This window comes from Gopherus flavomarginatus, chromosome 20, assembly GCF_025201925.1.
Source record: "Gopherus flavomarginatus isolate rGopFla2 chromosome 20, rGopFla2.mat.asm, whole genome shotgun sequence".
Lineage (NCBI taxonomy): Eukaryota > Metazoa > Chordata > Testudines > Testudinidae > Gopherus > Gopherus flavomarginatus.
The window spans coordinates 8661808-8671007 of NC_066636.1; positions in this window are offsets into that span (position 1 = coordinate 8661808).

A 9200-nucleotide genomic window follows, 5' to 3' on the forward strand; every position below is an offset into this window, starting at 1 on the left:
AAAATCAATCCTGTGGTTGTTTTCCACAACAGCCTTAATAGGTCCCTGTGATGGATGTAAGGCTACGTCTAGACTACCCACCATATCGGCGGGTTAAAATCGATTGCTCGGGGATAGATATATCGCGTCTCATCTAGATGCCATATATCGATCCCCGAGCGCGCTTATATCGATTCCGGAACTCCACCAACCCCAACCGAGTTGCGGATTCGACAGGGGGAGCCGCGGACATCGATCCCGTGCGGTGAGGATGGGTTAGTAATCCGATCTTAGATATTCTACTTCAGCTACGTTATTCACGTAGCTGAAGTTGCGTATCTAATATCGATTTCCCCCCGTAGTGTAGACCAGCCCTTAATGTCTTCACACCTTCCCCCTGCAGGAGAATGGCTATTGGACCAGCTGTTTGCCTTGCTGTCTCCGAGGAACTGGTCTGTGGGTGTTCCCCTGAACTGAAACTTTTTCAGTAATATCATACTGTAAAATCTCACAATTTTACATACAGTGTTACTACACATTTCAACAGGAGGATAATATTCACTAGGTTATGTGTTTTCTAATGATACCTCACAAGCCATACTGGGTACAAAATTGATCATAATTTTCTAGAAGAGTGAATACAGGGGTATAGACTGACACAGTGTCTGTGTGTGTGTTCCCAGCAGATATGTGAGTATTTCAATCCCTCATAAGCACAATGTTTGGCATCTTCAAGGACCTGGGGAACTGTTCCTGGGAATTCACTAGTTTAGCAAGTGTGAGACTGCATGAAATTGTGAGACCCTTTGGTATTAATAATAAAATAATATAATCTGATAAAATTGCAATAAATCATGCTAGGTATGCCATGTAAAGTGTCAGTGAAAATGTTATGGTTTGCCAAGTATGATAATTTTGTTTCTATGTTTCTATCACCTTTGTATTGTGAGTTATAGATATGTAGGGTATATCTGTATTTCCAGACTTGTGCAGTTTTTCTGGGTGACACCCCCAGACATATTGGCATCAACATTTCCTAGCGTGTTTGATGGCCCATTGAGGGTCATCAGCTGTACAATGAGCCCATGGACCAAGGGGATACACCTATTGAGTCAGCAAGACATGCTGGGGTATGCCTGTGTAATGAGACCTCCAAAGCTTTTCCATGCCATGTACTGTGAAGCTTGTGTTTGGGACGCAGGAAGTACAAGCCACATGGCAAAAGGAATATAAAGTGGAGCTGCATCATCTCCATCTTGTCTTCAATCCCCCTTCCTAGCTCTGGAGCAACTTCTCTACAAATTGAACCCTGGAACAAAGGACTGAATGACCCATCCAAGCTGTGGATGCATTCCAGACAGACTTTCAAGCCAGTAACTCACCAATACTGCGAAGAACCTGATATATCCATTTTGGAATGTATCTGACTGCTTTTCCATTTAACTTCTTTCTGTCTTTCTTTCATTTAAACCTTTAGTTTAGATGCTAAAGAATAGTCTGGAAGGATGGAATTTAACTTCATTCTTTCATTTGTTCTTTCTTCTAAACATTTAGTTTAACTGCTAAAGGATTGGCTGTCAGCATGGTATTTTGGATGAGATCCAAACCTATAGTGACTGGGTAATGTGGCTGACCTTCCACCCACCCACTTCCTGGATCCAATTAGGATCACTCTCCTGCTGCCCTCTGGCCATGCTGTATCACAGTGAGCAGAGTTTTTAAATAACCTCTCACTGTACGGGACCTAGTTGCTGATTAGGAATCAGAAAACTGTCATGCAATAAAGGGGGCCGTGTGATTTCTTTTTTCAGAGTCTCATTAACCAGTGTGTGGGATCAGAAGCACAGTTTGTGACTGGTCAGTGAATTTAACTTCAGTGTTAACCACCAGTTTGGGGAGCATCTGCTCTCCCTTTTTCAGCCTGCTCTGACCTTGGCATTTTCAGTGAGGACTGCCCCAGGCACACCAGGTCACACTAAGCACTGAAGATAAATTAATAGAACGCTTTTGATGATTAAGTTTTATGAAATCAACTGAACTCCTTTGTTTTCTTTCATCTGAGCAGGGTTTCTGGTTTTCCAACGTGATGTGATCTCCCAGCTGGAACAAGGGGAAGAGCCATGGGTCCCAGAGCTGCAGGGTTCAGAGGAAAGAGAGATTCTGATATCTCCCCGCACAGATGAGGAAACATTAAACCAACTCAGAATCTGTAAGTGCCTGAAAGAAACATCTGGGATGCCCTACAAAGGTCTTGGGGAGTCTCTCAGTTCATTATTTTCCATAGCAGGGGTCGCATCCACAGGGTAAATATAGCTCAAGGCTTCCTATAGATCCTAGCAGACACCGGCAGTAGCTTTCTCCCTTCCCCCTGCAAAGTTGGATGAGATTTGAAGGCTGAATTGATCCCCTCCTCTCTCCTGTTGGGAGGAGCTGAGTTCCTGATTTTTATTTGACCTCTCTCCAGCACTTGTTTTGGTTTGGCCTTCCCCTTTCCATCCCTGTTTGAGGTTTCTGTCTCTATCACAGCAGGTGATGCAATGACATGTGAGAAAGAGGAGCAGAATTCTCAGCAGGGAAATGTTGAGCAAGTGGATAAACACAGAGCATTATCGCAAAGAGTGAAAAGGAATGTGTCCAGCAATCATGAGCAGGGAAGATCCTGTGAGGTTCAGCACAGACCAGAAAAAGAGCAGGGAAACCAGCCAGGGGAGAAAATGGATAAATTTATTTCCTGTCAGGGAACTCAGAAGGGCCTTAAAGAAACCAGAATACAGTAGGAAATCTGCAGGGAAAAGCAAAAAAATACATGCGCTGAGTGTGGGAAAAACTTCACTTACAGATCAGGCCTTTCTCAACATCAGAGAATCCACACAGGGGAGAGGCCGTATGAATGCCATGAGTGTGGAAAACTCTTCACTCAAAGATCAGCCCTTATTAGGCATCAGAGAATCCACACAGGGGAGCGGCCCTATGAATGCCGTGAGTGCGGGAAAACCTTCAGTCACTGCTCAAACCTTATTACCCATCAGAGAATCCACACAAGAGACAGGCCCAGCGAATGCCGTCAGCCTGCCTGCACAACTCGTAAAGCAGCGAGGGCCACATTACTCTAAAGAAAACAGCTAAGGGCGGAAACCCCCCGGCCCTGCGGAACCACCCCCACCTCAGGACTTCCCGGCCCGGTGGAAACACCCCGCCCAGCCCTGCAGAAACAAACCCTCCTTCCCCAGCACCGCCCCACCAAAACAGCTGTGGGTCAAAAAGAAAGGTTGGGGGTGGGGTGGTGATACTTGATTTTAAATCAACCAGGGGCTCCCAGCTGAAGAGGTGGCTGAGAGCCCTCAAACTCAAATTAAAGGGCCTGGGGCTCGGTGGCTGGGGGAACCTGGAGCTTTGTGGGGCTGGGGCAGTGATTTAAAAGGCCCAGAACTGTTGCTGAGAGGAGCCTAAGCCCTTGAAATCCCAGCCCCACTCCATCCGTTGGAGCTGTGGCCGGGATTAAAAGGGCTCTGGGCTGCCTTCAGCCACAGGGATCTCTGAGCCCTTTAAATCTCAGCCGCTGCTCTGATTCAAAGGGCTCTTGGCTGCCCGTGGTGGCAGAGAAGTGATTGAGGATGTCACCCTAAACCAGTGGTCCCCAAACATTTTACACTGTGTCCTCTTATCCATGGCTGTGGCCCCTCAGAAGCCACAGTTGAGAACTGGGGCTGGGAGTGGGGCTGTTGCTTGCTGGGGAGAGGAGTGTGGACAGTGGTAAAGGGGTCGACGCCAGACTGGGAGCCAGAGTCTCAGGCTGAGGGTGGGGTTGGGGAAGAGCTGGGACAGAGTGCTGCTGAGTAATGCTCCCTCCCTGCCCTCCATAGGGGCTGGCTCAGGCCCTGAGGTGCCTACCCCTCCATCAGGACGCAATAGGTATGTTCTGCTGCCCTTCACTCATACAGGAAGGAGAATAACATTTCATTCCAGTCAATCCTAAAGTGATTTGTAACCCACCACCATCCCAAACTGGTCATTTTGGGAAAGCGGCCCCACCATGCTGCATACCTAGGCAGAGTAGGTGTGTCTATGCAAACATGGTCTGTTCCTGAAGTCTTTCCCCCAGTTCCTCACTAGATGTGAGTGGGGAGCTCATTCATCCCCTGCTTATGCTTAGTATTTAAAAACTCCATCATATCCCTATCTCTGCCGGCCTTAAATTTCTCTTCCTGTCCATTTCCTGACAGCTCAGGTGAGGTGACCGAGTGGTTAAAGTGATGGACTGCTTATCCATTGTGCTCTGCACGCATAGGTTTGAATCCCATCCTCATTGGAGGCATTTGGTCTTCACCTCTCCTTTATCGACAACCATCGCCCCCTTTGGTACAATAACAGCTCTAGCAATGTTGCTTCCTACAAACAAAAACCTTCTGAGAAATTCAGACCCCCTCATTGCTTTAAATAAAATGTCTAAATCCCACATTTCTAAAATGTTTTTCTCTAGTCCTGTATTTCTTAGCTTTTCTCTCAAAAGGTAACATCCTCATAATCTCCCCCAAACACCCTGGGACCTGCCCAAATTCTTAAAATACTCCCATCCTGAGCAAGGCCTCAACAGTGAACCAGAGCTAGTGTCTAGGCCAAGCTGTTCTGAAGGAGGCAACTCAAACATTTTCTCTCTGCTTCCCTTGGCAAAGTCTGACTGGGAAAAGAAAATCCCCCAAACTGAAAATTTTCTGCTGAAAAACCAATACTAGTCTTTTTGGGGACTTTGGTTTGAATGCATTATTATTATTCTCTTCTGATTTCTGAATCAGTTTTGTCATCCAGGTGTGTTTCCAGCTGTTGAGTTGTGGGGAGAGAGGCCAAGTCATGATGTCTCTACCCTTCTTTCATAGTTCCTTCCAACTTTCTAGAAAGCTCCTTTGCTAGGATGTGAGTCAAGCAGTGCCCATTGTTGCTGTGTTATCTCGGAGAAGTCTGCATTGCACACGGTTCCTGGGATAGTCCTTGGGAGTGTGGATCCCTTTCATGGGCCAGCAGCGAGTCTGGTTCCTCCATTGTCACACCTGAAAGGCTGGTGGTGGGCATTTCCCAACCTCATAACATATCTCAGTAACATACACAGAGCAAACTTCATAACTTCCCAGCCAATGCTACACACACAGACCAACACAATATTAATGTTCAACAGATCAAGACTTTTGAAATGATACCTCACCAGGCAGACTTTGTACAAACCGTATCATCATTATATGAGAGTGGTGAATATGGGGCTTTGAGGTGCTACTCTGAGCACAGCGTGCCACATCTGGGCTGACATTGCAATGGAGATGTACCCGTAGAGTCCATCTCCGCTAGGATAAAGATGGCAGCATGGCTGGCCTGGGTCATCTGACTTGGGCTCATGGAGCTAACGCTGAGGGGCTAAAAACTGTGGTGCAGATATTTGTGTTCACGCTGAAGCCTGGGTTCAGAAACCCTCACCCTCCTGGGGTGTCTGAGGTTGGGCGCAAGCCCATCTGTCTGCACTGTAATGTTATAGTCTTGCAGCCCAAGCCCCATAACCCCGAGTCAGCTGGCCGGGCTTTGAGACAGGTGCCCTGCGTGTTTTAATCACAGTGTAGACATAACATTAGGATACATCTACAGTGCAATGAAACACCATGGCTGGCCCATGTCAGATTAATCAGGGTCATGCGACTTGGTCTGTGAAGCTGCATTATACGTATCTCGGCTCAGGCTCTGTACCCTGCTCTAGGAGCCCAGAAGGTTGAGAGGGAGTTTAGCGAGTGGAAATGGTAAAACTGCAGTGAAGTATTACCCTGGACTCATGGCATTTCTCCATCGGTCTGTCTGCTTTGGGAGAGGGACTTAAACATGTCCTGCTGCAGTCGTTATTTCAAAGGGTGGGTTAGGATTTTCATTCTCAAACATGGCGCACAAAGTAGGACTCAATCCTCAGTGTAAATAAACAAGCTACCAACACATCAGGGATTCCAATAACAGCGGCAGGTATTCTCTGGGCACTGAGATTTTCCAAGGAGTTGGTGGCTCCTTTCTTTCCTCTTCCTGGAGAAAACTCAGCTTTTTATTCCATCCTTGATGATTCATGGGATAATAGCAGCAGCCTGAAGAAAGAGGAGAGGGAATATCTCACTGCCAGGGGTGAAGGTGGCCACGTCCCCTCTGTTTGACCATTGCCATTGCAGGAGAGAAGGTTTCAGTAGAATTGAATGCCCTGGCTCAGACAAGTGACACAGGAAGATTTTACTGTTCATGGATCCATGCAAAGGAAATTGTGTCTCTTTGTGAAAATGGGGAGGGAAATGAAACACCCACATGGTGGCGTCTAAGGCAGAAGGGACCCCTATAGGATTAGAACAGAATAAATTCTCAAGCAGCATGTTTCTTACTTTGCCCATCTGTCAATTTTGATGATTATCAATGGAAATATTTTGCCATTGGATTGTGTGTTTACACAGAAATTGACATTTACTAATAAATAAGTAATTCTTCCAAGCTTGCCTAGTCTTCCGGTGCTGAGTTTAGAAGGACAGAGTCACTCTTCCCCGTCCCCATGCCAGGCCTGGGCTCTCCATGCTGCCCACTTTCCGCAATGTTGGGATCCAACCCTGATTTCCCCTCAGACCTCTGCCCCCAACCCCCACTTCTGGGATCCCCTCCCCACACTGTCCAAATGCCATGCTTCTAGGATCCCTCCCCCTTGCCCTTCCTCCCCTCTGAGCAAAAGCTCTGCATTAGTCCCACACTGGGAATCAAACCCCCAGGCCACCTGGGTGAAAGCCAGAAATCCAGATCACTGGACCACATGGGACTGGGGTTGTGTTATTGATCTACTAAGCCAACCCCTCATGAGAGCAGCAGCGCCACCCAGCAGGGATTGCACACAGGGCTGCATTAACCCTTCAGGTGCTGAGGTTTTCCCTCTGTCCATTCCCAGTGCCTGTGATCAGGAAATAGACATCAGGGCTCCCAGGTGCTGCACAGACCATGACTGAGATCAGGACCCCACATTGCGCTAGGTGCTGTACAATCCCTGGCCAACACTGGGACACCCAAGGGGTTCCCCTCAATTTGCGTGAGCCTCTGCTGCCCAACTTCTTCTGACTCCCTCTGGATCACCCCCCCCACCGCAAAAAACCCACCTTTCCAAACAGTCCTCCTTTCCCTGCCCCCGAATTTTGCATGCACACCATGAGACCATCTCCTCTCTTCCTCCCGCCCCTCCCGCCGAGGTGAGCAGAGATGTAGGCTACTTCAGCCAGCAGAGTCAGCCCCAGCGACTCGCCCAGGGGCAGTGTTTTCAGACACAGAGAGGGAGCAGCTGGGAGCAGGGGGTGCTGGGAAGAAGGAGGCAGGAGAACAAAGCCCAGAACCCGGGGGAAGGGCAGCTCCTGGGGCGGGGCAGCTCCTGGGGGCGGGGCTCTGGCACAGGCAAGGGGCGGGGAAGCTCCTAGGGGAGGGGGTCTGGCACAGGCAAGGGGCGGGGCAGCTCCTGGCGGCGGGGCTCTGGCACAGACCAGGGGCGGATCAGCTCCTGGGGGTGGGGCTCTGGCGTAGCTCAGGGGTGGGGCAGCTCCTGGGGGTGGGGCTCTAGGTCAGCTCGGGGGTGGGGCAGCTCCTGGAGGCGGGGCTCTGGTACAGCACAGGTGTGTGGCAGCTCCTGGGGGTGGGGCTCTGGCACAGCCAGGGGGCGGTGCAGCTCCTGGGGGCGGGGCAGCTCCTCGGGGAGGGTCTCTGGCACAGCTCAGGGGCGGGGCAGCACCTGGGGGGCGGAGTCTGGCACATTGTGACGTGGAGCGCCGGCTGAGCAGCTGCTCCCTAGTTCTCCACGTGCTGCCAGCAGCGCTGGAGCTGCCCGAGCTGGAGAGGAGCCGCTGTTCTCAGCTGCAGCCAGGATCTGCCCCCAGCCCCGCTGGGATCCAGGTGGGAACAGATACTGGGGCCCGGGGGTTCCCCTTGGTGTGGCTGGCGGGGGGCAGGAGCGGAGGGGAGAAGCCGGAGCTGCAGGCATGGGAAGGGTGGGGGGACAGGCGGGGGGTTGGACGGTCTCTGTGCAGCCAGGAAAGTCCAGGAGGAGAGTGTGTGTGTGAGTGTCCAGGGCATAGGCATGTGCGTGCGTGAGCCCCGGCACCCCAATGCCATGAGCTCCGGCTAGGGAGGCTGCTCCTCCCCCTCCCGTGGAGGCTCCGGGGGAAGGGGAGGAGGCTGCGGTGGCTGCAGGAGGGTGTTCAGCCCCCCCCAGGAATGACCCGCTGTCGGCAGCTTGTGGTGCCTCCTCCACTGCGCTTTTCCCTGGGGGCAGCCTGCGCACAGCTGCGATCAGCTGTTTGCTGGGCAGGCTCCACTCAACTGCTCCGCTCTCCCTGCTCCTGCGGGGGCTGAGTGAGTCTCCCCCCAAACAGCCTCAGGGGTCGGGGTGGGCGGGGGGTGTGGGGCCAGCAGCCGCACAGCCCGCCCCTCTCCCTGGCGCTGCCCCACATTTCTCGGGGTGATGGCTCTGCCATGGCCTCCGCATGAATCGCTTCTCCCCACTCGCCAGGCTCGGCTCCAGCCACAGGAGCATCGGGTGCCCCAGGGAGCCCAGCTAGGCTGGGGCTGGCGGCAAGGGGAGGTTAGGGGGAGGGGAAGCTCCAGATTGCGGCAGAAGCCGTGGGGGCGGGGAAGGGGAGAGAAGCCGAGCTGGAGTGGGGGAGGAGAAGCCTCGGACTGGACTGGAGCCACGCTGGGGAGGGGCAGGGGGGAGGAGAAGCCCCGGACCCTGTAGGAGCTGCAGTGGGAGGAGGGAGGGGGAAAAGCGCCAAGCTGGGGAAAGGGAGGAGAAGCCACGCTGGGTTGGTGTTATATCCTTGGGGGCAGCCGGTTTAGGAAGAAATCACTTGAGGCCAGACAGCAGACAGTTAAGAAAACTACCATTTATTTACAGACACAGAGCTCGCCTAACCGGCCGAAGCTGGCTGGGCTATCCCCTAATAATCTAACTCCATTGCCATAGGAACAAAAACCATGACAACCAAATAAACAGCATTTTCCTCCCCCCCCAATAAGAACACCGCCCCTAAATAAAACACACACTAGACTAGAGAAAGAGGGTAGACTGCCTCCATTCCCGGCTAAACCCTGGAGATTATTTTGTCCCATAACTGTGGGTTCGCCCTAGCTAAAGATCCAGCCGATGAGGAGGCCTTCTGTCTCTAGGTGGATTATGGCAAACTTCTGGT